Source organism: Ursus americanus, chromosome 28, assembly GCF_024610735.1.
Source record: "Ursus americanus isolate L20-20 chromosome 28, mUrsAme1.1.p, whole genome shotgun sequence".
In the NCBI taxonomy this organism is placed as follows: domain Eukaryota; kingdom Metazoa; phylum Chordata; class Mammalia; order Carnivora; family Ursidae; genus Ursus; species Ursus americanus.
The window spans coordinates 34,074,586-34,087,465 of NC_142154.1; positions in this window are offsets into that span (position 1 = coordinate 34,074,586).

Below are 12,880 nucleotides of genomic sequence, written 5' to 3' on the forward strand. Positions count from 1 at the left end.
TGCTTACATGCAGAACCGGAAACTGAAAATCCCACAGACCTTTAAAATCGGCATCTCGGGGTGATTCTTAACACATAGTCAGGGTTGAGAAACTGATGACCGGTGCCAATAACCTCTCCAGCAGGCCACCACGCAGCACCCAAACAACACCAATGGCTCCAGGAACATCCAGCTACCTAAGGACTCCCCACTTGATAAGTTCATCTCTTGCATGGAAAATTTGGACACAGAGGTCTGTTTCTCATGTTTTGCTTTTGTAGGACACACACACACACACACACACACACACACACACACACACACACATTAGTACTTTAAATAGCAAATGCATCGGAGTTCATAATGGTTATGTGAATAGTGATTAAAAAATAAAAAAAAATAATAAATAGTCCTCACTCTCTCCAAGTGAGATTTGCTTCAATCCAGAATATCTAAACAGACCTTTTCTGTTTGCCATTTTCTATTTAAGCTTACCCCCTGCAACGAGGCTGAAGATGGGCCTTGGGCTGAAACTACTTTGTAATATAAAAAACTGGATGCCAACAGTAGAGGCAGATGTCCCTTGTGGCTGCTGCCCCTCCTGGGTGAGACAATGCTGAGGTTTAATCTGCTATTACAGAACAGTGGCCGCATTGTTTTAACACGTGGATGGTGGAAAACACTTGGTGTGGGAGGGAGGGTTGCAATGGACAGACACTACCTCAGATCTCTCAGGACAGGTCTGAGAGGCAGTGGCCACCTTTCCTTTGACTCCTACCAAGTCAAAGTCCAGCCTTCAGTCTTAGCTGCTTGGTCTCAAAGTTTAAGGCAAGTCACTCAGTTTATCCCCTACAAGCGATAGCTCTACTCACAAAGGTTTGTGTCCCAAATATTAGCCATCCCTTTGCTAGCAGAAGTATTGTGCCAGAATACTCAACTTTTGCCTGAAGAGTCAACTCTCATATCTTCAGGGCCTTTTGTGGGCCAGGGCCTATGCCAAGAATTTGAGTATGTCCACATATTAACTCCCTTGACTGTGAATACCATCCTGCAAAATAGCTATGACTATCCCATTTTACCAGTGAGGAAGACTGAGCTCGGAAAAGTTAAGTAATTTCTCCAAGGGGGCATATTATCTTCTAACTCTGAGGCCATGCGTGTGGCCACATCAGACAGACCTGGGATCAAATCCCAACTACACTACTGACAGGCTGTACAAACTTGGCAAGTCGTCTTCCTGAGGTTCCGTTTCCTCATCTGTAGGGTGGATTGTTCTAGAAATCAAACCGTGCAGGAAAGCAGCCAGCAATATATGTGAACACAGTAGACACTTCATAAATATGTCTGTCTGTCCATCTTCCCTCCTTACTTATTCTTTCCAGCAGGAGTAAGGTGGGCAATCAGATATTAGCTCTAAAAGGGAGCACTGCCCGCCATTCCATTTCCTTGAGAATACTTCCAGCTCTGGGCACTCACTGCTGGGTGCCACCACTTCTTTCCTAGGTGGATAATCAAGCTCTTAAGCATGCCTTCACTTAGATTAGATATAAAGGTGAGTATTGGGAGAATTCCCAGATGGTAAATGCACAAAGATAATGAAACCCTTTTACCGAGGGAGGAATGTTTTCCCAGGAAATCCACAGTTCCTCAAGTGTCCAGCAGGGTTTGAATGCCCACGGGCAGAAGGTAGAGTAGAACAGCAGGAAGTGAAGGGTCTTAACAAGCGTTCTGCTCATGTATACTGTAAAGAATTTTACACTTTGTAAAAGTTGACCTCAACATGTTTTATCATGTGATTTCTTGCATATCACAGGAATTTACATTTTTAAAAGAAGATTCACATCATTCTTTTAAATGTACACAATGGAAAATAAATACTATGCAATTCGATTCCCATTGTTGTCTGTTTAAAATGTACATGAATGGAGCACCTGGGTGGCTCAGTCGGCTAAGGGTCCAATTCTTGGTTTTGGCTCAGGTCATGATCTGAGGGTTGTGAGATGCAGCCAGCCACTGGGCTCTGCTCTGGGCATGGAGCCTTCTTAAGGTTTTCTCTCCCTCTCCCTCTGCCCATCCCCACCTCTGCTCACTCTTGCTCGCACTCTCTCTTAATAAAAAAAAAAAATTAAAATATACATGAACTAACTCATCTTTAACAGCCATTTTACATCATTTTTTTCTCCTTGAATTTTACATAAAAAATACATCTTCACATAAAAATATATCCTTAAAGGTTTTTTATTGATTACCCTATCATCTTTATCTGCAACTAAAATATAGGAAAATTGATTTTTATTTTTTAATTTCATGTGACCATGAAGGTCTGAATGTTTAAAAAATTCTAGTTATTATCATTGCAATTATTATAGGTACAAAATTAACTAAATCATAATTATAAATTTTTATTTTTTTGTTTGAGATTTTATTTATTTACTTGAGAGAGAGCAAGAGCCAGAGAGAGCACAGAGGGAGAGGGAGAAGCAGGCTCTCTGCTCAGTGGGGCAGACTCCTGACATGGGGCTCAATCCCAGGACCCTGGGGTCGTTACCCGAGCCGAAGGCAGACACTTAATGGACTGAGCCACCCAGGCACCCTTAATTTTTTATATTTCTTAAACGTAAAGTTTTGAATTACATTAAATATATTTAAATTAAATTGTGTGTGTATTTCTTAATGAAATGGCTGGGGCTTCTGGTTTTCAGTTAGTTCATATATCTGTGTTAAATACTATTGATTGTTCAAATGAGACAGGATTCAGCATAAATTCTATTTTTGTTTCTACTTCTGTATATGTAAATAATTGGAAAGCATGTTTACATGTTTCAGTGGGTAGAAATGGAAGGAATTTTGTTATGTAATGTCATTCAACTTTTTCAATGTTCTTGGGTTATACGCCCCCAAAAAATCCCATAATAATCTAATGGTGTGCTATGCTCTTAACACACATATGTCTAACCAATGATAAACACAAAGCCTTGCCTTCTATTGATGGTGTCTTGTTTAATAATTAACATTTCAGAGTTCTCTTAGGTGCTCCAGAAGCAAAGAAACACTGCAGGGACTGAGATGGGTGAATGAGATGCCCTCCTTTTGTAAAGGGAGAGAAGCAGAATTACAAAGGGAGGTGAAAAGAGATGCTCCATGATGCCTGAGCTCCAGGCACATCGTCAGGCAGTGATGGGGGCTTCCTACAGCCTGCGATGGCAAGCTGGGTTCATAACGCGGACTTGTAATATGTACAGCAAAGTAGACAGAAACGGCCTTGTAGTACGTAAAGCACGAATGGACAGAATTATTAGAATATATAGACAAATCTGTAATTACAATGAGATATTCTAATACACTCATCTCAGTAATGAATAGGGCAAGCAGACAAAAAAATCAATAAGGAATGCAGATTTGAACAGCGCGAATAAAACACTTGACATAATGCACACGCATAGACCTGCAACAACTCTCTGCAAAATGTACATTCTTCACATCACACTTGGAATATTTACAAAACGGACTGTACAATAGTTCGTAAATCAAATCTCCACAATTTCAGAGGATTGGCTATAATGCAGTTATGATAAAAACCGATTATAAAAACATAACGGAAAATCCATTTTTCCCAGTGACGTATTAAGAGAAACATAGCTGATGACTTCAGAGATGTCAAAACTATAACTTCTTCTCATTGGATCATATTGGATCCCTTTGGATCGTGTTAGGATTCCAAGGTATCTGTCCACATAGCGTTCCAGAATTCTTAAGTATTCCTCAATCCAAATCAGTAAGAAAACGAAAACTTAGTAGAGAAATGGGCAAAGTGTTGAGGAAGCATTTCAGCCAATAAACATATAGAAAGATTCCATATCAGGAAAATGCAAAGTAAAACTACAGGAAGATATCATGAACCCTGATCAGAGTAGCAAAAAGTTTAATGTCTATCATCATCAATTGGAAAAGACTCCTACATTGCTGGGGGGAAAGGAGAACTGGAGCGACCACTTCAAAACCCAGTTTAACACTGTCTAGTAAACTTGAAGTTACCCATCACCAATGACTCGACTGTTGCAGCCCCAGAGCAACTCGAGTACGCGGGCCCCTGCATATAAGGATCTTCTCAGAAGCATTGTTCACAATCATCCCGTATTAGAAACAAGCAGATGTCTATCACTAGTCGAAGAGGTCAAAACAAATCAAAACCGTAGTGCAACAAATGATCAAATGCTGTGCTATATTCAAATCTGTGAATGTATCTTACAAACAGGAAGTTAAAATGAATCAAATCACTTTTCTGTAAACTCTGTGTGGAACCAAACATACATATAGAAAAGGACACAAACTTTCATTGTACCATACTGAAGAGTCTGTTTTATTTTTGAAAAGGAAATATATTACCCCGCTGGATGATGAGTTTCTTTAGACTTTTCTATGACTACATTTTATTTTTCTTATCTAATAATAATCCCTTATATTGTCATTGTCTTTTGACTTTACTAATACCTTCCACACCCTCTGTCTCAGTTCATCCCCATAGCAATTTAGAGGTAGAACAAGCATGTACTATGTTAACCTCAGTCATAGTTGCAGAAATTGAGTCTCAAAAAAGCTAGTCTTGGCCAGGAACCTGGATACTGGATGGGCTGAGATGAGGATGCCCAGATGTCTTTTGCCTTTTAACGCAACATTCTCTCTCCTACATGACACTGAGCTGGTCAGCTGGACTCCTTAGCCTGCAAGGGGCTTCTTCCAGCTCCAACATCTCATATTGCTTTGGGGTCACAGACTCCACAAAGGAGTGGAAGGTGGCCTATTTGGGACCAGAGGAAGGCATATGAAGCAGGGATGGTACATAGCAGTCCTTGATTAAATTGCACTCATGGGCTTGGGAAAACCTCCTGGCACTCTTCTTTTTAGAATTGATGTGCTGTAGTTTTCTGAACAAAATTTTTTGTTCATTTTATTGTATGTCATATTATATGTATGAATAAGATACAGTTCATATTATATGTACATTATACCTCAATAAAATTGATTAAAAAAAAAAACAGATACCACCAGTGGCCCCTTGGGTGGCTCATACAGTTTGGAACCCTCTCCTTGGCTCAGCAGTGGCCACACGATCTCAGACTTGAGCTCCAAGGCAAGAGCCATGAGATGAGAAGTTTTTATATTACCCCTGTAAGACACAAGAAATACTCGAACAAATGGAAATTTGCCACAGGCATGAGAAGGATCAAGGGATATGTCAAAGATGTGAATTTTCCTTAGGTTAACATGGGGTGATTTTGGTCTGTGTATGTGTATCTGGAGAGGCTGGTTCTTTTTTTTTTTTTAAGATTTATTTATTTATTAGACAGAGAGAGACAGCCAGAGAGAGAGGGAACACAAGCAGGGGGAGTGGGAGAGGAAGAAGCAGGCTCCTAGTGGAGGAGCCTGATGTGGGGCTCGATCCCAGAATGCCGGGATCACGCCCTGAGCTGAAGGCAGACGCTTAACGACTGCACCACCCAGGCGTCCCTGGAGAGGCTGGTTCTAATTTTTTTTTTTTAATTTTTATTTTAAGTAGGCTCCATGCCCAGCGTGGAGCCTGAACTCACAAATTTGAGATGGAGAATCAATGATCTACTGACTGAGCCAGCCAGGTGCCTCTTTAATTTTTTTAACAGAGAGACAACAAAGAAGCAATAATATTCAGGAGAATTCTGATAAAAATAATCAGTGGGGGAAAGATGTGTGATTTAACAAATGGTATTGCAACATCTGGGTAACCATCTGGGAAAAATAAAGTTACCACCCATGTCTCACAACTTGCATAAGGACAAATGGAAAACGGATTAAAATTTATGTGTAAAAAGTGCAGAGACCGTAAAAGTACTGGAATAAATAAGAGCGAAAAAAATCTCAATATTAAAAATCCCTTTCTATGACAAAAAAACCCAGAAGCCATGCAAAAGGAAGAAAAACTGTACACACACACACACACAATAGTGTGAGAAAAATCAGAAGACAAATGCCAGAAATACTCCAAGTGCATCCTAAGGGACATACAAATCACTAAGAAGACAGATAACTCAATAGAAAAATGGGTAAAGCATTTGAATGAACAGCTTATTGAAAAGAGAGAAAAATGCATCTTGGACATATGATAACACGCTCAGCTTCACTCTTATTAAGGAAAAACAAATGGAAAGCCCACCAAGATATCATTTTTAATGTAAGAGGCTAGCAGAAAACAAGAAGATTAATAATACACAAGGAGGATGGCAAAGATTCAAGAATATAAGGCCTCTCCCCCAGTCCTTGTGGAACCGAAAATTGGTACATTTGTGGTGGGCAATTTGGCAGTATCTATCAAAGCTGTGAATATTCCTTTGACCCAGGATTTTCTTCTCAGAATTAATCCTACAGATATTCTCACACGTGGGAATTACATTGTACCAGGTTATTCTGTGCAACATTGTGTTATCAGAAGATGGGAAAACATCTAAATATCCATCAATAGGTGGCTGGTTAAACAAGTTATGATACATGCATCCAGCGGAAAATCATGCAGTGGTTAAAAGTAAGAATAAAGCTCCTAACGTACTATATGAAGACATCTTCAAGATAAATTAGGTGAAAAAAGTACAAGACCATGTCTATGGTAATCTTTATTGTTGTGCAAGGGTTGGAAGAGAAACATGTGCTTGCAGAGTGACGCATACACGTGTGCGTATAACAGAGATGGTACAAGAATCTGGCAGTAACGGCTGCCTCTGGATAGAAGGACTAACTGAAGGGTGGGAGGCAGGTGTTTTCACTGTATATAAACTTTACTTGCTTTTGAATTCTGGAATACGTCATTGTGTTACCTGTTTATAAACGTTTAAATACATAAAAAATAAATAAAAGAGAACACAGGAGATCAGTGGACACAGTTGAATTCACAAAAGGCCCAAGCAGCAGCCCCCACACTAGACCGAGGCTTGGCGGCAGATCACAGAGCGTCCCGTGCCGGGCTCAGCTTGGAGGGGGCTCTCCCGGTGAGTGGTTGAATGTTCCCAATCTGCCACCAGACCCACCAGCGGAGAAGCCACAACTCACTGTCTCTGCCACCCACAAAGCAGGAAGCTGTGGGCCCGGCCATCCCTCCCGCCACAGCACCTGCCACACTGAGGAGTGGCAGGCTCCCAGGGAAGGCTCCTGACAACGCAGGTGGGCCCCTTCCTGTCCAGCGCTCTGGGATTCTCCTGTGTAACAGTCACCTCCGGGAAGGTTCTGCAGGGGAGGACTGCCCTTCTGGACTTTACCAGCCTCTGTCAGTATAGCCTTCGTGGTGAGAACATTTAAGATCTGTTAGCCTTCTCCCAGCTGCACCCCTGCGATGGTCCCCAAGGGGCTGACACTTTGTGGCGCTCCAACCCACCCAATTATCGAGCAGACTCCCGGTGACCCAGTCTCACGGGCTCTCTCATTCAGGATAGATGCAGAACTGCCTCAGTTCACTCCCTTCAGGGGACATAGCAAAATCAGATCACCTCTCAGGATAGCCCTGGCCTGACTCTGAGTCCAGGAGAGCTGCTGAAGAATGTGTCTCTAACATCACAAATGCTGCCCTCTCTACTAAGAAAGCTATGGAGTCCATCTGTAGGTGTGGCCAACAGATCTTAGTCCTCAGATTTCACCTACGTCACTAGGCCCTAAATTCATTTTTTCTCTTTTTCTGTTGAATTTCAGATGTACAGAATCTGATCCGTGATAATGCTTAATTAATATGGCACTAATACCATCAGTCCATTCATGGCCCTTTTATTGGATATATTCACTCCTTCATGCAGCAACTAGAATTTCACCAGTAACTTCTAGCTACCTATACGCTCCTCTCCTATTTGCCCCCTCCTTCTCCCACGACAGGTAATCATTATTCTCTACTGTATGTTTATCATCCCTTTGCATTTTGAATAAACTATCACATAAATATGTATGCCTTTTCAACATATATATAGTTTTAGAGAGTAAAGTAATATTTATTGAGTTGTTAACCGTGAAAATTGAACAAGTGGGAATTTCTCTGTGGTGAACCTTGAACTCAAGAGAACTAAATTATCATAAAGTCAACGTGAACGGTTACTTGTTTCAACCCCAAAATAAAATTTGTCATGAGCATGAATTTTAATCGAGATTATGAGGGATCCAGTCTCTTTGATACTTAAATGCACCTGTCTGTGCTCCTCTTTTCCATCCCTCCATTCCCAAACCTGATCAAGAAACTTAAAATCCTGGGGCATCTGGGTGGCTCAGTCGTTAAGCGTCTGCCTTTGGCTCAGGGCGTGATGGGATCAAGCCCCACATCAGGCTTCTCCGCTGGGAGCCTGCTTCTTCCTCTCCCGCTCCCCCTGCTTGTGTTCCCTCTCTCGCTGGCGCTCTCTCTCTCTCTCTCTCTGTCAAATAAATAAATAAAATCTTTTAAAAAAAAGAAAGAAAAAAAAAAGAAACTTAAAATCCTGCTCCTTTAGCCTCCCACTAAACACATGCTTAACAAGGAAATCTATTATCAATCATTTATTCCTTGTTGTAAATTTAATTTGTGGGCTATCTCTCTCAAGGTTATTTGCATTTTAAATATCTCCATTTGAGAAATGAAAGAGATTTGTGTTCTGTTAAAACACATTCCAACAAGGAGATATGAGAGATATTTTAAGAGAATCGAAATTTCCCTTCCACAGGAATATGACTCTTACTAAAAAATACAACGTGGGAAAGTAGTAGAACCTTATATACTAGGAATTTTACCACAGTAAGAGCTCTTAAGCCTGCTTGGGTCACATAATATTACATTACATTAAAAAAAATTTTTTTAAACCTCAACTACACAAAATTGAGATAATTCCTTTTCTCAATTCATGGCACACTCTTCACATTGTTCTTGCAAAGCCCCTCTTTTGTTTCATTTTTTTACTTCTTCAGCTCCTCTTCAATTCCTTTCCCCCTTATAAAACTGCAGTTAGTTTTTTTTTTTCAGATTTGTTTATTTTAGAGAGTGGGGGGAGGACAGAGGGAGAGGGAGAAAGAGAATCCTCAAGCAAACTCTCCGCCGAGCGCAGAGGCCCAAGCAGGGTTCGATCTCATGTCCCTGAGATCACTACCTGGGTGGGAACCAGAAGTCCCTTGATCAACCTACAGCATTACGCAGGCGCCCCCTTATACGACCACTCCTAATAAATCTTTCCAGTCAACATTTTCCCCAGCTTTATTGAGATGTAATTGACATATAACATTATGTAAGTTTAAGGTGTACAACGTGTTGATTTGATACACTTACGGATTGTGAAATGTTTGCCATGGTAGCGTTAGTTAACGCCTCCATCACCTCACGTAATGACCATTGCTTTTCTGGGGTGAGGACATGTAAGAGCTACTCTCTTAGCAACTCGCAAGTATATAATACATTGTTAATTATAATCACCATGCTGTGCATTAGATCCCCAGGATGTATTCATCTAATAACTGGAAGCTTGACCCTTTGACCAACATCTCCCCATTCCCCCACCCCCCGCCCTTGGCAACCACTGTTCTACTCTGTTGCTATGAGTTTGGCTGTTTTAGATTCCATGTGTTAGTGATATCAGTATAACAGTATATCAGATATTAAATAGCAGTATTTGTCTTTTTCTGTCTGACTTATTGAACCACTTGATCATGGCGTACGATCCTTTTAAAGTGCTATTCTGTGGTTTGCTAATATTTCTTTGAGAATGTTTGCTTCTATATTCATCACAGTTATCAGCCTATAGTTTTCTCTTCTCGTGTTGTCTTTCTCTGGTATCTTGGTGTCAGGGTAAAATGAGTTCGGGAATGTTCTCTCCTCTATTTTTTGGATGAGTTTGAGAAGGTTCGGTGTTAATTCTTCTTTAAATGTTTGGCAGAATTTACCAGGGAGACCATCTGGTCCTGGGCTTTTCTTACTGGGAAATGTTTGATTACTGATTCAGTCTCCTAACTTGTGACTGGTCTGTTCTGATTTTCTGTCTCTTTACGATCAGTCTTGATAGGTTGTATGCCTCCTAGAATGTATCTATTTCTTCTGCCTCCAATATGTTGGTGTCTTGGTTCATACTATTCTCTTACGACCCTTTATATTTCTGTGGTAGCAATTGTCCTTTCTCCTGTCATTTCTAATTTTATTCATTTGAGGCTTCTCTCTTTTTTTTTCCCCATAGTTGAGCTAAAGTTTGCCAATTTTGTTTATGTTTTTAAACATGATCTATTCTACTGTTTTTTTCAGTATCTATTTCATTTATTTCTGCTTTGGTCTTTGTTATTTCCTTCCTTCTGCTATCTTTGGGCTCAGTTCATTCTTCTCTCTCTAGTTCCTTAAGGTGTAAAGTTAGATTATCTATTTAAGCGCTTCCTTTTTTCTTGATGTGGGCGTTTATTGTAAATAAACTTCCCTCTTAGAATTGCTTTTGCTATATGTCAAAGGTCTTGATATGTTGTTTCCATTTTCATTTGTTTCAAGATATGTTTTTATTTCCCTTTTTATTTCTTCTTTTACCCATTGGTTTTTCAGGAGTGTGTTGTTTGATTTCTACATATTTATGGAGTTTCCAGCTTTCCTCCTATTATTGATTTCTCGTTTTATACAATTGTGGGAAGAAGCGATACTTGGTGTGATTTCAGCCTTCTTATATGTGCTCAACTTGTTTTGTGAACTATCCTACGATCTACCCTGGAGAATGTTCCATTCACACTTGAGAAGAATGTGTATTCTGCTGCCCTTGGATGGCATATTCTCTATGTCAGTTATACCCTTCTCTTTATCGTTTATGAATCTACTGTAAGTTTTTGCTTTGTTACCATAAAGCTTAAATAAAACATCTTATATGAGATATAACAGTCTATTTTATGCTAAGAACAATTTAACTTCAGTCACATATGGAAACTCCATCCTTTCAGACCCGTTTTTTAGTTTTTGATGTCACAATTCACCCTTTTTGTTGTGCATTCATTAACAAATTATTGTCAGTATAGTTTTTGTCGCTGTAGTTATTTTTAATACTCTCGGCCACTAATCTTTATACTACAGTTAAGTGGTTAACATACCACCATATTACGGTATCAGAGTATTCTGAAATTGTCATATACTTCCCTTTACAAGTGTTGTATATTTTCATGTTAGTATTTTGCATCCTTTTGTTTCAGCTTGAAGAACCCCTTTCAGGATTTCTTATAAGTCAGGTCTAATGGTGATGATCTCCCTCAGCTTTTGTCTGGGAAAGTCTTTATTTCTCCTTTGTTTTTGAAGAATAACTTTGTTGGATAGAGTATTCTTTTTTTTGGTTTTGTTTTTAAGATTTTTATTTATTCATTTGACAGAGAGAGAGAGAGAGGGAGAGCAAGCACAAACAGGGACAGTGGCAGGTAGGGGAGAAGCAGGCTCCCCGCTGAGCCAAGGGGTCTGATGCGGGTTCGATCCCAGGACCCTGGGATCATGACCCGACCTGAAGGCAGCCACCCAACTGACTGAACCACCCAGGTGCCCCTGGATAGAGTATTCTTTTTTTTTTTTAAATGAAGGCTATTGTTTCTTTTTTTTTTAAAGATTTTATTTTTATTTATTTATTTGACAGAGAGACAGCCAGTGAGAGAGGGAACACAGCAAGCGGAGTGTGAGAGGAAGAAGCAGGCTCCTAGCAGAGGAGCCTGACGTGGGGCTCGATTCCAGAACGCTGGGATCACGCCCTGAGCCAAAGGCAGACGCTTAACGACTGCGCCACCCAGGTGCCCCTGGATAGAGTATTCTTGACTAGCTTTTTCTTTTCAGCCCTTTGAATGTATTGCCCCACTCTCTCCTGGCCCATAAGGTTTCTGTTAAGAAATGCACTGATATGATGACTCTTGATTTCAACTCAGGTCCTGATCTTAGGACCTGGCATCAAATCCCACATCAGGATCCACACTCAGCGTGGGATTCTCTCTCTCCCTCTCTCTCTGCCCTTCTCCTCCACCCCCGCCCCAACTCATGCGCAAGTGTGGGAATGTTCTCTCCCTCTCAAAATATTTTTAAAAATAAAAAAATCCACTGATAGCCTTATGGAGGTTTCTCTATAAGTTACAAGCTTTTCTTCTCTTGCTTCTTTTAAGATTGTTTATCTGTCTTTGATTTTTGAGACTTTTGTTATGATGTGTCTTGGAGAGGCTCTCTTTAAGCTGAGTTTGTTTGGTGGCCTACGAACTTCATGAACTTGAATATTCAAATCTCTCCCCAGATTTGGGAGTTCTCTGCCACTCTTTCTTTAAATAAGTTTTCTACCCTTTTTTCTGTCTCTCTTTTCCTTCTGGAACTTCAATAATTTGCAAATTATTTCTTTCGATGGAATCCATAGGTTACATAGGATTTCTTCACTTTCTTTTTTCTTTGTTTTCCTATGATTGAATAACTACAAAGTTCCCATCTTCTAACTCACAGATTCTTCTTCTGATTAGTCCTTTCTCTTGGTGATGCTGTCTATTGCATTTTTTTTTCATTTCATTCATTTTAATCTCCAGACTTTTTTTGTTTTTTTGTTATGATTTTTAACTCTTTGTTAAACTTCCTATTTTTCTCATATATTGTTTTCCTGATTTCATTTAATTGCTTTCTGTGCTTTCTTATAACTGATTGAGTTTCCTTAAAAAGTTATTTTAAATTCTTTATCAGTTAAATCACCAATCTCTATATCTTTGGGTTTGGTTATGGAAGATTATTGTGATCCTTTGGTGGTGTCATGCTTCCTTAATTTTTCATGTTCCTTGAAGCTTTGCATTGCTGTCTTCATATTTGAATGAGGACTTACCTCATCCAATCTTTATTAAACTGCCTTTGGGAGAGAAATACCTTCCATCTACCCTGCTAGGGATTTTGAGGCTTTCTCAGAACTTCTGTGAATGC